General features: G+C 29.7%; 1 protein-coding gene across 7 annotated transcripts in view; it reads left to right on the top strand.

Moving 5' to 3' along the window:
* LOC148303237 (uncharacterized) overlaps positions 1-16,604 on the top strand; it is a 177,912-nt gene that overhangs the window by 147,767 nt on the left and 13,541 nt on the right. The gene's annotated exons all lie outside the window — the stretch shown is intronic.

Raw genomic sequence — 16,604 nt, 5'->3', positions numbered from 1 at the left:
CACCAATAATAATAATGGTTTCAGTCTTCACGTAAATATAGAGAATCGGTCTGTTGAAATTTTAGCGGAATATAATTTTTCTCGTTGATTTCATGTAAGAAAGCCGTGACGTCCAAATAGCAAACGTTCAAAAAACCCCAATGGCGTTTTATCCATATTAAAAAAATCCAAATTATTATGTTAAAAAAAATCATACCATTATATCTCATCCAAATAAAAACAGAAAGATAGAGCGCTCGTTCTTATGAAAACCGTTAAATTAAATTACACCCTATTCTCTATTTTAAGTGTATAAGTATTTACTTTTTTTTATGATGAAAAATTAAAACAACGTTTTAATACATATATTTTAAATATTATTTACTTTGTTTCTCGCACTTTAAAGGAAACGATGATTTCTTATTATAAATTTTCTTTTTATGCAACTTTATTCTTTTTTTTTTTTACAATTGAACCATATTCTGATCTGGTTACATCGAATATATTGATACGATAAGCATTGTTATAATGTTTTGTAGGGATTTGGCATACTGACTCCCTCTGGCGCCTGATTAAACATATATTATGTTAAATTATTTTTTACTTTATACATATATGTAGTTAAGACCTTCACAAAGACATTAGTATATAATATATAAAAACATTAAATAATTCCTTTTTCTGACTTTGAAACGAGGCCGGCGTAGGATGTAAAAATACCCTTCCCGTCCTTAAGCACCAATCGACCGAACGGGTAGAAATACCTTCCTATCCTTAGTACACAAAATGCATTATTTTTCCTCAAAACGTATTTTGATATTTAGTTCGTCTATTGTTGTATCATTATTATTAAAGTCATACATTACTTTTTTTTTAAAATTACAAAATAATATATCTTCTACTAATTTACGCATGAGTGGAAGTATGTTACGCAGATAGCAATGAGCCGATCGGCTAATTGTCAATCGCTGGAACCGATCGATCACCGTTTAGGATTTGGGTTCAAGTCTTGAACGAATTTAACTGTACCCCACCGAGTGAAGTCGGTGCTCAGTTTGGGTTTTCGCGCACGACTACTGCCAGTTGGCTCCGGGCCGCGGCACGACGCGCTGTCCCGTGCAAAAATAAACTATTAGTTAACCGCTCCACATACTGACAAGTGGCTGAAATATACGTTCGCTTCTAATTGATTCTCCGATAAAGAGAATCCAGCCGTACGTGAATGAGAAAGTTCTTTTTCTTCTACCACTCTCTGCTTTGAAAATGAGAGAATCGGAGTTAGATAAGGCGGTGCTGGAAAGTGGTACGCATGTCGACTGTAGTGCCAATTTAGAGTGCTACGTTCAGAATACGCGCTAATATTCCTGCTGTCTTCGACGGAATCTGAAAACTTTGTACAAATTTTGACCTTCCAAAGTTTTTGTATTTGTTATTAAGTTAATCGCATCTACTTAGATTTTTAAATTCCCGAATAATCCCGGTTAAATTATAATATAATGTGTAAATAGTAACGAAATATTTAATATTTTCAACAATTATATCGCCCTTTAAAGTTATTCACTAGTTTAAAATAATAATCCTTATTATTATCACCAAAAAATTATAGATTTACCTACCTATGCTGTATATTTGTATATAAACAATGTTCTTCGCGAAGTTTTAAAAAATTTGATAAAAAGATGGCAAGAAATGAATATCTTTAAAAAATACAACTCTTAAAACATAGACAAAAAATAAATTGTTGTTAATTGACGAATTGTGCATTTTTTAATGAAAGACATGAATGACTTCATTCTCTTACGAATGAAAAAATAATAAAAATATAATATAAATAAATGCGAAAGCTGTCTGCTGTGTGCAGTGAGTTGTAATAATCTGAAACCGAAATGATATTGAGAAGAAACGAGTATAAATGAACAGTTGTGATTGCCTGAAGGCAATCTCTGGAAGCCGTCAAGTTCTTCCATGCTGCTACTAGTCGCGGATCCTGCTCTCCGGTCGCAGGGCGGCTGCAAGGACCTCCCCCAGGGCGGTATGCGAGTCAGGAAACACCGTAACCGGAAATGGAAAAGTAAGCTACCGCTTCCGCTCCCTTTGATCTGAACTGCTTAGGAAACGGATTAGTGTTGGGTTGTTAGCATAATTACTGTTTTTTTAGGTTAATATAATATTTTTCCCAAAGCGTCTCCAATTCGTTTATTTATACAAAATATGTTATTTTCTCTTAGTGAGCTTTATAGCGGCGTATAACAGTATAAAATCTTTTCGACAAATATTTACTAAGAGAAATCATTATCGAAATTCAACACGTTTTAGTTATAAATATGTATGATAGGTAGTTATATTATCGATGAAATCTTTTTCTATATAATAATACCGTGTTAACTTTGTTATTGACATTTGTAATAAACAGTGTCTGTGAAAATCTACACAAATACGTAATAATATTTATATATTTCACCAAATATCTTAAATCGGAATTTTTATAAACCGATTTTATACCATGCATTGGATAAATGAAAAAATTCAGAACTTCAAATACGCAAACATATAATTTAGAATTACAGATATTAACAATAAAAAATTGTGTTTGAACCTTCGTCTTGCAGTCGTCAACAAAGCATACTGAAATTAAGGAGATTCCAATTTAATTTTGTAAATTAATTACTAATATATTAACTAATCTAGGTAAACCATCTTATTATTTACGAAGTTACCTAAATATAATTTTTTGAAGGATTATTGTAGCAAAACGTCCTATAAATCTTCCACAATATTCGCACAACTACTACCCGGTTTATCTTTCCAAATAATCTGGCAATCCTGTTTTTGGAACAAGATACATATTATGTACAATATACTGTTCAGTACTCCTAGATCCCTTGTAAAAATCAATCAAATAAATATTTTAATGTTCTTTCTACGTTATTTTTTTTTTGTCTTTAAATCAACTTTGAAATATTGAGACACTATTCCCTTTGTATTTCAGACAAAGTCCGGACTTATCGTATTGTAGAACTAGGGTAACACGCTTGACTAGCATCCCCGAGGTCACGAGTTCAATTCCCGCCGGTTGAATAATGTATCATTGTTTCAATGCTGTAGGTGTATTTTAGACATTATTGCTAAAATGCACGGCGGAATCAATTATGCATTGCAAATTTCCGTGGAAAACTTTATTACACAGATCGTCGTCAAGAATTAATGTGCGTTTGTCCATTTTATAGACAATGTCTTCAGCTTACGTTATCTTTTTTTTAATCTATTTTTATCCGCTAATGCTTTTTGGCATTTAAAAATCTCGAAATTGCTACCGTTCAATTACCAGAGGGCCAAAATTATTTTACGTGTAATCACGGTCAGCATTGAAATATACGAGTATGTATGTGATATTGACCTATTGATCACTTCCTTAAGAAAAGTATTGAAATTAAATTAATTATTCAATATTATCCTCTATAAATGTGATGCAAGGTCCACCTTTTTTGGCTTGTTACTAACCATTTATTTTTAACATTGCCCAATGTAAAAAAACATTATATCAATATTAAAAATTTATTTGAAATAAATAATTGATATTGATATTATCATAGGTTTAAATATATGTCAATTCGATTATCATATGGTCATCAAATTCAAAATACTTATGTGAAAAATATCAATGTGCATTTACGGCTTGTTATTTCTTAGGAACAAAGGGTGACTTCAAATCATTTAAAAATTATTGAATTTGTTTTCATTATAATATTATTTTTCTAATACAAGTGTCCCGTCGCGTCATTTGAGCTAAATGATTTAGCTGAGATTTTCTACCTTATTAATTATTAAAAATTCGTGATTTTTCGATACTTTCCAGGACATTCTTAATTCTCGTCGAAGTGCAGGGGGAAATATTATTTAGAGGAAATATGTCACTGGAATATCGGCACATCATTGTCAATAACAGTAACATGACCAGACATATCGGGACTTGGCAACTCTATAACATTAGATACATTCTATACATAATACTACGCTATTATAATAAGTTATTTTTCGTCGATACCTACCAGATAATAACAGTGTACATGGTTTTACAATGTATCGATGTAGCATATTATAAAGATCGTAGATTACACCATGAATTATTCATCCTTACGGTGAATGTTATTATTTTGTAGTAACATTTATGGAATTAAAAAAATGCTGTTTATAGCGTTTCAACTTGAAAATATAATTATAATATTACCTATCTACCTATGAGCGTTCTGCGGTAGGTAGAAAAAACAATGTGTGAAGTTCTCTTGCATTGAAAACAACCATGACTCGCATTTCTACTGCGCACTCAGATTTTTTTAGATAAATGGAAGGTAAGTCAAAGGCGCGAACAATTATCACAAATTTAAGCTACCGGTAAATAATGATGACTTATTAAATATAGAAAATAAAATAAATAAATTAGGCGTCAGTAACTATAGAGTTTTAAGAATAAAATCTTAAATGGATATCACTTTTGTGTAAATGCACGTGTATAAACTATACATCTATTGAATTTGGCTTTTTAAAGTTGTGTCTATAATATGTAGTTTAATATTTTTCAAAAACAATCTATGATTTACAACTGAAGTCTCGAACGGTGTGAATCAAATTTAGTTTTTTTTCAATTTAAAACTGAGTTATAATCTCCGAAATAAAGTAAACTTAGTCAGTTACATTATAAAACAACATATTATTTTTTAATTGTATCCTAATAGCTTCTAAAATGGGATACGTTTTTTACAAAATGGTTGATGTGAATATATCAAAAGCTGTTTGGAATTCTATGTAATATTGCAACTAATACCGTGACTATAGTGTGCGACTTAAAATTATTTTATAATTAAAAATACAATATTTATGCATTTGTTTGGTTGCCATAATCTTTGTGGAATTGCAAATCATTCCATTGAGCAACACAACGATTTACGAAATTCATAATTGCATTACTTAAATGATCTCGCTAAAAATCACTTCAACAGTCAATATTGTAAAACTATTATTTTATCGTTTAAACAAATATTTGTGTTCTTACGATATAGGTACACAAATATTTCAATTTCATATTATTTTCGTAGGCCTGTGTGGCCCATTTTTAATATAGGATACTCATTAATGTATTATACATATTTATTTCTTGGGTTTTAGGTAAATTAGTTTAAACGTAGATTTAACAAATTATTTAGCAAGTTCAATGCACTTAAAAACACATTTGTATGTAATCATTAAAAATGTTGAAATATGGAATATGTTTACACGCGGTCTTCGAGGTTAGGTTCCCTTCTCAACTGTAAACTAATTCAATGGCCATTATTACACTGGTAATACTATATACTGGTGGTGGAAATGACAAAAGTGACAGACAGCAACGGAAGAGCGGACAATTAACCCCGCGATCACTTGACGCTCTCTCATTATGCTTTGCTACTTTTGTTGCTTCGCGCCCAAACCGAACGCTTTTTGTTTATCCAGTGCCATAAGTAAAGGAAACACGTGCTCCTATATACAAGACACAGTGAAACTCATCATGTGTACCTACCTACTTAAAAAATAATGACCAAAATTTTATGAAGCGCGTACGACGGATGGCGGCTGCTCTAGACTGCTTGGGATTTCAACAAAATACTACTTTTATTAACATATAGTGTGCAATGGACGCTGATGCAAATTTGCATCATACTTTAATAATCATAATAGTTTCATTATATTTAATTAACGAGATTGTTGTATACATGCAAAGTGTGAGATTATAATCAATTAAATGTTGAAAATTACTTACAAACATTTAATGAGAATGTAACTACGACTGTCTTCCTTAATAATATCATGCCGTATATATTTTTTTATATCGGATAACGCTTGGATTTGTGATTGGATTGATTTTTTATCAAATATATAGTTTTTGGAAAAGTATTGTTTTTTTGTTAAAAAGAAGCTTGTAAAATTGCGTCAGGCATTGTCATTTTTATTTATTTGATTTTTAATCGCAACAAATTAGTATTTATTTAACCATGTACTTCTTACTTACGAATTATACCATATTAACGTATTATTTGTTGAATTTCTCCTTTAAAAAAATAGTAAAACCGTGACCAAATTTTCATTGACTTACTGCTATTATAAACCCATTATTTTATTTTCAAAACTTTTATAGTGTAAATTATTGAATACATCTCATTGAATTTGATTTAAATTAATCTGTTTTGAATGTTTTTTTTTGATCGGGTGTATAAATGTATAATTCGTTATTAAATCAGTGAAAAAATATACACATCTTTTCCTTTTCTCCACTGCTGGATGTGGGCCTTTTCCATTGTTTTAATTTTTTTTTTACATATGTACATAAAAGTACATCATTATGGTGTTTCTTGATGCACAATCTTACTTTATCTAGCACGAATAAAATTTAGGATTTTTTTAATAATAAAAAAATCGTACAATTTTACTATAAAAATGTATATGAACGCCGATATTTTCCCAATTTGTGAACACGGTGAGTGGGTATATACTAATATTACTAAAAAATATATATATATAAGTAAAAATTAGTATATGCTTCAAATATTCATAATATTGAGAATATTCTGAAAACAAGGGGCTCGCACCAGAAGACAAATAAATTCCTCTTCATTTCAAGAGGGCTGCAGTATTGGGGTTAAGTGACTATTTAGGCGATAAACAAGCCATTGATCATTGACACAATATAATAGTATAAATTCTTGTTGATAATAAAGTTAGTTACGCATGTCCTCGTTTTGTATTTCGTGCTAATTGAGCAGTTCTGGTGCCGCGATCTCGCCGATAATTATACTCCATGCAAGGAGCCCCATTCATGATTTACTGCACCAATTAGCATATATACATACATACAAGCATTAAGTAAGTGCATACTGCTTTACTTTATGCACTTTGTTACTTGTTAAACGTTATGTCTTGTAATTTTTTTTAGATATGTCCTTTTTGGTACATAGTATAATAACATACACATGAATTTGACCACCTGTGAGTAAATGATATTTTATATTTACAAATTTGATAACTTTCTGTCCTAAAGTATTACTGAAAATCTTCGTATAAAAATGTGTATATTTTTGCATTATATCAGCACTTCGAATAATCCAAAATTATTTAACTCTAGACAACGGGACTTATTTTAATGTACCTTAATATGGGACTATCGCAAAATGTACAACGATAAGAAAAACTTATATTTTACCAAAAACCTTTACTAAAAGCTGTTTTTTTAAATAAGTGCAACATTTTTTTGAGAACTTGATATAAAATACAAAATGTAAGATCGGGAAAACTACACTCTTTACATGTGGTGCTCCCACCTGATTGAATGGCCATCGTAAATTTTACGAATGTCCCGTAATCGAGGGTTAAAAAATGTTTTTTCCATATTTATTTTATTTGTTTCGTCATTGCCGCCTGATGATGTATTGTTGAATTTCGTTCCAAAATAATTTTTAAAAAAAGGGTTAAAAACCTGTATATATGTGACATACATTTATTAGTACATAATATAAAACATTTTCTTTCAGATGTATTTGATTGAGTAACCATCGTTCTTTCACCCTATAACGCGGAATAATAATTAAAATTAAAATTCCTATTTTTTCTTCCGTGATTAACGTGAGTTAGGAGTCTCTCCTATTAAGTCTGGAATATTTATAATCTTACAAGCGTTTCCTGCAGTCCGTGCCAAAAAATTGGCCCTTGATTGGACTGGATATAAAATATTATGTAAGCAGACTTTTAAGTCTTCAAGTAGGTATACCCAATTAAGTTTTATTGTTTTAATGAATACTGTGAACGATACTTTTCATATATGTAAATAGATATCGTATTTTTATTTTTATTTTGTATTGTAGTATATTGAATAAATATCTTAAGTCCTTATAAATTGCTATTCAAGTAGTTTGTCGTGAGGTTCTTAGAGTATATTATAAATAATAAAATCCGAACGATTTAAAAATGTCTTAATAGTGAAGAGGAGAGGTCCCGTGGTTAGGTTAGGTTAGTGTCGCGGACTCTTGAGTCAGAGTTTCTGGGTTCAAACCCACGCATCCAAAATTTGATACCCATTTTTAATAATGAGCCGCTTAGGCTCACTGAAATGGTATGAAATTGGAGTTTTTTTTTGTAAATATTAAAAACACATTATTTCTATTTTATTTTAAAGGCAAAAATTAGACGTATATCAATTGTAATAAAAAATAATATCAGAAATTGATATGAGATATTCCTCTCTCCTAGCCAATTGCCCAACAGATTTATTTTTGTTAGATTGGTGTACGATTTTCATTCTTTCTGTAGCATATTGAAAAAAAAGTATTTTAACATGTCATGTTATGTTAAGATTCTTCCTATATTAGAAATAAGTTTAAAATTAATATTTAAATATTTAAAAAAAAAACAGTATATTATGTTAAGGTTCTTTCTATATTATGAATCCGTCTAAAATGTTTTTTTCTTATAAATTGGCATATTATGTCTAGGTTCCTCGTCCTTACAATTTGGTGAATGGTCCATCATGTTCGGTTTATCTAACAAAGTAATTTCTTGCTTTATAATCTAATTTCATATTAAATATACATACACCTATTGATATTTTAACACGTGTTTCGTTACTGATACGATATTTAATATGGAAACAATGTCGCAGAACGTTTTGCACACCATACCGTTAAGTACAAGGGATATTGGACACACGAACGCCGGTAAAATGGTGATATGTATTACCAAGTATAAGCAGTTACTATCACTATGTACTTATGAGTACTCTGAGGTACTCGCTCTGTAATTCATTGATAAAACGCACCGTTAGCGATGTCACACGTCACGCGCTAATGGTTATACCGGGTATAGGTGCATTGTCACATTGCAGGGCTTTTTGGACTGGAAGGTCGCATTGAGTTTATGTAAAACAACGAGACACCAAATAAATACCGATGTTTTGCACTCTTACCTTTATACTACTGATTTCTTTTTAATCGCAACTAAAAAACACATGTGAAAAGGGTCCTTCAGAGTTGGATTTGAACGTTTCGATCTCTATCAAAAAACTGAGAATCTCTTTTTTTAAGATAAAATTTAACATGTTTAGGTAGAACACCTAAATACTTTGAAGTTATATGGTTTATAACTCTCCTTATCATTCATGGTTCACTTTGTGTAATACCACTTAAAAACTGTTTTTAAGTGGTATTAGACAAATTGAACGATGAAAGATAACCACAAAGTTAACAATGCTTTTAATATACAAAATATATTATCAAATTTATCCTAATAGCATTCCAAATAAAATGCTTTGGATTGAACATATTTTAAATAAATCTTATAAAAAATGTTAATCTGTATCTATGTAAGTACTAGAATATTTTTTATTATCTATTTGGAATATTTTTTAAGGGCAATATATTCTTCTGAAAGTAGAGTTAGTGGACGTCTTGCCCGTAATTTTCCCAGCCCTGCATCATGTTACCACTTGTTATTGTGGCCTGTTTAAGGTACACTCGAGGGCATTAATCCTTATGACTTTTTACAGCAAATAACTTTCATTCTGGAACAAGTTTCTCAATGTGATCAGACACATTAGTTCGCGATTGCTAATGATTTAATATGTAACGCTTTCATGATCTTTTGAGAGTTTTTTTATCATTATATTATTTTATGTCTGGCTCTTATCTATGTACAATGTTAGCAATTTGCAGAATTGAGGAATTATTCCATACGAAGTACTTTATATGGGCAATGCATTATCTTATATTTTTTGTTCTTTGGGTATGCAAAATATTATGTATTTTATATGTAATATCTAAATGTGGAAAAATAAATAGTCTCTGCAAAAATCTTAGGGTATCATTCAGATTTTTTTAAAATTATATTGTAGAAAAAAATTACGTTTATTTTGATAAATTTAAGTAGGATTTTTTCTAATAATTATCCCGTATAGTTTCACGAACTAAGCGTCAGACGATGTATTGTATGTATATGTAAATAATGCAAATATCTACAAATACATACATATATGTATATAAAAAGCATCCAACTAAAAATTATGTTTCTTATGATTTCGTAGAAAGTTAATGAATTATTCCTTATGTTATAATTTATTAGAGAAATCACGCCACGCCTTAATTGCCTTTGAAATTTATTATTTTATTTAAAATTGAAAATTACGATGATCTCGACTTTTTTTTCAATTAGATCTATGGAACCACGAATTACATTTATACGGTTTAAATAGATTTATAAACAAAAATCTGTTGTAATCTGGGGTATAAAAAGAAACATTGCACAGTATGTTATTATCAAAAGATAAATATGAATCAAATAATACGCTTTAAAACAAACTTAATCATAGTGCTTTTTAGCCAATCCGTGTACATACATAATTTTGACTAGTTAATTTTATGTTAATCTGGTGATTTTTACAATACTGTATTATGGTACTGTATTGCTAATGGTAAAGCAAACTCTCATAAGATATATTTTTATAATACAGTGGAGGCGAAACTCCATGATATCTAGATTTTGGTGTAATTACAAATGCAATGAATGTATAAATATGAACACAATTATACCAAATATAGCACAAATTCTTTTTTGTTATATTTAGTATAATTGTGTTTATTTTTCAAAAGGTTTTTCGGTCTGATCCCTACCTTCATTTTTTTGTAGTGTATCATAGGGAGAGTGTAATGTCTGTATAATGAATAATAGGGAGTATACGCAGATAAATCAGAAACAAATAATTAATTTTATAAACAAACTGAAAATCAATTGATTTTCGAGCGCCGGAAAATATAATTTTATGGTCTAAAATAAATATTTTCGATTTTCTCAGTTATTTGGTATGAAGCAGTAAGTTCAGTCACTACGTTGAAAGTTTACATTGTTCAAGATACCAGCTAACGCAACAAAGTTATAGTCCCAAATGTGTATTAAGACCACTTATTATTTATTTACATAAAAATTTGTATTGTTTAATGGTATTTAATATAATTTACGGTACATGACTGCGACAAGTCGATATAATAAGGTGGAATATATTGGTGCAGTGTTGTCACATTTAAAATTGTTGCTGACATTTTTATAAAGTATTTAGCCTATTTAGTAAGACCAGTGGAGCCTTGATGTGACGCCATATCGAGCATACTGCCAAAGTACATATTTGGTGTAGAGTCGTTTTTAGTCACATGCAATGTACAAGTAAGCATTCCAAGAACTACCAGTTTGATACCTAATACATGAAGGTATACTTGTAACACGTGAATAAATTAACTTAGGTTTCTACCTATTTTTATATAATATGTATGTCCACTCTACAAAAGCGATTAACGTTTCCTTGTAAAAAAAAATAAACCCATCCATTTTATACCATGCATCTTCGATCTGTCATTGGGCCATAAATTTTTAAATATTAGGCAGGGGCGTGCCTTCCAAATATGCAGAAAAGCAGTGGCTATCCTAACTTACCCGTGCAACATATAAAAATGCAACCAATACCTGCCCTATCTACTAAGTAGTACCAGCTTACCTTACTACGTACCTCTACTGCCTATCCTAGTAAGTAGTACCTAGCTTACCTTACTTCCTACCTCTACTGCCTACCTTAATTACACGGAGTGAAGATTGAGTAATTTTCCTTTTCTGGAATTGTCATAACAAGGTCAAATATTTGATAAAAACACTGAAAACGGCTATTAAATATTGAAGAGTTTAACGCGAAAAAACGATAGGGATATGAAAAAGATTAAAACCATTATTTTTGCTACAGATTTTGATTACTTTATATTTCTTAATTTAAATGTATATTTTTTAGAAGATAATGATAATGAACTATTTTACTTAAATCTGAATCCCAGTCAGATTATTATTGATCGCTCAGATTTTTGTGTACTGATAACAGTTTTGTGACAACAAACTAATTATTATATTTTTGCATTCAATGTTTATATTAAAAGAGGTCGATTTATATTTTGCATAGTGATATCCATCATAATTATATTAATAGATTGATCGTAATGTAGCCAGAATAACTCGAATCTCTTTTCCCTTATATTTGTATTATTGAAAATTACGTTCGAATTCGAAATCCGAAAAACTTCGATTAACCCCATTTTTTTGTATTTGAAAAACTAACAATGTTATTTGAATGTTTACTCAAAAGTAACTACGGAAGAATAACGGTGGATAGCAAATCGACTTGTGATCGACGTAAAACGGTAGCTTGGTACTGCATAATGTTAGTGTGCTGTATTTGACCCCATTTCCTTAAGAATTTAACCTAAGTCTTAAATAATTGGTTTCGAGCGTAATAAATACAAAAAATACCTGACTCCGTTCATTGTTCTAACAACCGTTTAATAAATAAAAGGTGATCCAAATATCTAAATGATTAGTATAATTGGCTTCTTCACAATCGTTTAAAATATCCTCATTCTTCGTAGGTTGCCAAATTATCAGATAATGTATATATAAATTATCATAGGTGATCTTTTGATGTATAATATATTAGTTAAATAAATTATATCATAGTAGTATTATTATTTATTTATTTAAGATCAAAACAGTAATTTTCTTATAAAATGTTTATAAAGAAATATATATATAGATATATATATATATATATATATATATATATATATATATATATATATATATATATATATATATATATATATATATATATATATATATATATATATATATATATATATATATATATATATATATATATATATATATATATATATATATATATATATATATATATATATATATATATATATATATATATATATATATATATATATATATATATATATATATATATATATATATATATATATATATATATATATATATATATATATATATATATATATATATATATATATATATATATATATATATATATATATATATATATATATATATATATATATATATATATATATATATATATATATATATATATATATATATATATATATATATATATATATATATATATATATATATATATATATATATATATATATATATATATATATATATATATATATATATATATATATTATGGCTGTCCCAAAAACAGCAATTTAAAAAAAAATGATTTCTTTGTTTTTGATTATGTACACACAACTGTAAAAAATAAATTTTTAGAAAAAACACGATTTCTCTTCATATAAAAACGTACTTCGTACACACTCTATATAATATACATATATCAACAAAGATGTTTGTATTTTGACATCCCAACTTCGTCATCTATGTTGAGATGTTGAGAATGTAAAAAAAAACTTAAATGGAAAAAAATCCAGGTTTGTGAACAAGGTTTTGGACACACTTAAAATTTTGTGGAAAGATGCTTGTTTTTTCAGTCTCCTGTAAAAATGTGTGGTTTTTGTCCCAAAGCCTTCAATTGTATTGGCTCGATATCATGACATTGAATGGAACTAAGTGAGTCAATTATAATTGTTGAGTGACAAGTCGTATCGCTGAAGCGGGGAAAGCACCTATTACAAGTATGTAGATGTTTAGTTTCCGTTTCGGACGTATCCTGCCTCTGGGGAAAGCTATTTCTGGTGCCCTTGAACTGCTGCCAGCGAGTTGGCGCGTAATGTTGTGATTTGCACAAACTCTCTTCGCTATGAAGTCATCTCGTTCTGTAGACTTCACCCCGACGTCGTATATTATCTTTCTATGGCTGGAAGTGTGGCCTATTTAAGACCCCGTTGGCAGATCAAAGCTTCCGGGCTGAATCCGCTAGACAATATTTCAGACAAAACTCGCGGGAAACGTGTCAAACCTGATGCGACTTTATGGTAATAATAATTCTTGTTTATTTATTTTTTTCTGAAGGAGGAACACAGCTGTAATGGCCCAAAATTTTTTTAATCTTCGAGGAACGATTAATAATATTTTAATGCTTCTCATTAACGCGAAAAATTTGATCGTTACAGGGGTAATTTAAACGATATTTACGTTCGGTCAGCAAATAACGTATGTTGAATGTTTTTGGCAGATACTTTGTGCCACATTTAATAAACTTTATAAAATAAAAGCAACTTTTTTTGGCAGTTTTTTTCTCCAACCGGTTTCGAAAAGAACCTTTCATCAGCAGGGTTAAACATGAACATGGGTAAAAAGATGTTTTATTTTATAAAGTTTAAAAAAAAAACAGATCATTTGTTTAGGTTTTTAGAAAATCGTATGATTCTAATTTATCCCGATAAGCCAGTGACGGAGTCAACTGCAGCGTGTCATAAAATGCCTGATCTTAATTATATTATGTAAATATATATTACGATATATATATAGTACACTCATTCATTAATTTTTGTTTACATTTCAATTCTCATCATTCTTTGGTATACGAAATCATTTTTATATGTATTTAAAACATAAACAATGCGATCTCTCAGAAGAATGTGCGACAAAACGATGTATGATAGATGTGCGAATAGTGAAATAAGGAAGGAATGCAAAGCTGAGATAAGCATTATCGATAAAATTAAGAAAGGTGTGTTGAGATGGTTTGGACATGTGGAACGAATGAGTGACGAAAGAACGGTAAAACAAATTTATGAGGCGAATGTTAGTGGAAAAAGAAGCAGAGGAAGACCGAGAAAAACATGGCACGATCAGGTATGCCAAATACTTGAAAGTGGTCAGGTTAGGAGTCGTAACAATCGGCGGGTATGTATGAGGAGATGCATGAACGTGAAAGAGGCGAAGAATGTTTGCAAGGACAGAGTGGTGTGGCGCTCTATTCTCTCTGCCTACCCCTGCGGGGAAGCGGCGTGATGGTTAGTTAGTTAGTTAGTTGGAAAAATTAGGGAAACGAAATAATATATATAAAATGAAAAACATAAAAACTTTTTTTTCTATTATCTTTACAATACAAATTTATTTGTTACCTACTTTTATAAAATTAGGCATATATTTTTTAACAGTTTGTTAAGTTTTATTACATACTCGGATCATTCTGTGATCATTTGCCACTTAAATCCATGTTGTTTTCCTTCCTTTCATATTTTAAATAATTTGTTCAACAACAAACAATATATGAAGTTTGCTGTGGTTGATCCATTAATTCGTACATAAATTATAGGTACACAATTATTGGTCACGTCAGATAACAGTGCATACATTATGTACGCCATGTTGGGTCGGGTTATTAACGAACAAAACATTCTGTTTTCTGTCAGATTAATTAAAGTAGATGCAGACTTATGGCGCCAATTCTCTTTACCCCCACTGGATTCGTGCTCATCCAGATAGGATTTGCAGGAAACCATGTTTATAGTCAAATTATCATATCGTAATTGAAAATTGCTCAATTTACTTCTGCAAACTCCGTGTATTATTATTTTATGACATCTCAACATATGTAGATGAAGAACAATATGAAGAATATCTAGGTATTTACAAGGCTTACGGCCGTCATAGGCTGGTTTAAGTGATCATATTTTATTGAACCATATTCTTCTTCATCTATGTTGATATGATTTTATCAATTTGTATTTATTTTTCATTCGCAGCTGCATTTCCGCAATTTTTCCGTCCAGGTAGCTTTTATTTTTTTCTATCAGTGTAGGTAACACGGATAATAATAGCTCGTTGGGAATGGAGCAACGCGGAGTATATTGGGATACCGCCCACTCCACAAACTGGCGCATGTGAACCAGAATCTTTATTATTAAACTTCTGAAGAGTTACTCATATTTTTATTTATGTCTGTTTTCCGTTTATACTCTCTCAAACACAAGTACTATGCTATATATTGACTGAGGAAATGTAAATCATGTTTGACTTTGTCACCAAACAAAAGTCCCTCCCATATCCTTATTTATCGGCATCATTGGACATTCACTTTGAAATATGATTTTAATATGTATACATACTTAAATCTGAAGAAAAGTTCATCTTTGAGATACCAAAATGACTTTACAATACCAAAATGCAATACCAGACCATTTCAACATGACTTTAAATATTTGGGGACCAAGTACTTCAATAACCTTCCTACAGATATTAAAAAAAGACAATAAAATGCTTTCAAAAATTAATGAATTATATACATCGCTCACTCCTTTCAAGAACGTCATAAATCAAAAAACTTAATTTTTCAGGAGAACGTTTTTAAAGTTTAAAAATATAACACAATGTATTAAAAATAAATATCAAGCCACTTATCAAACTTTTTACTGTACAACAGATCTTTTTAGGTAAAATCTGATGGTTTTTTCTCCATTTAAAAAATATTTAGTAAAGTTAAAAAAAAAATTAAAATATACATTTTCTCCAAAATGCAAAAATAACACTTTCTGCCCTGTAGCGGGTAAATATTAAGTTAAAAATATGTGTCTTTTGCTGACATATAGTACATTTTATGGGCATTCCGAAAACATGCACAACTGAAAATTGACGATTTTTGATTTATGACGTTCTTGAAAGGAGTGAGCGACATGTTAATCCAAGAAAAAAACATGATAAATATAATTATAATAAAAATAGATTACATCACCCACAAACATAAACACTAAATAAAAGATGTAAGTCCCTCTCCAAGCACAAGAGCTTAGTCTCTTTAT

Source organism: Brachycentrus maculatus, unplaced genomic scaffold, assembly GCF_059751285.1.
Source record: "Brachycentrus maculatus isolate JH-2025_06_01 unplaced genomic scaffold, ASM5975128v1 h1tg000378l, whole genome shotgun sequence".
NCBI classification, from domain to species: Eukaryota; Metazoa; Arthropoda; class Insecta; order Trichoptera; family Brachycentridae; genus Brachycentrus; species Brachycentrus maculatus.
The sequence above is the reverse complement of the archived record's forward strand: the minus strand, read 5'-3'. Positions and strand labels throughout refer to the sequence as shown.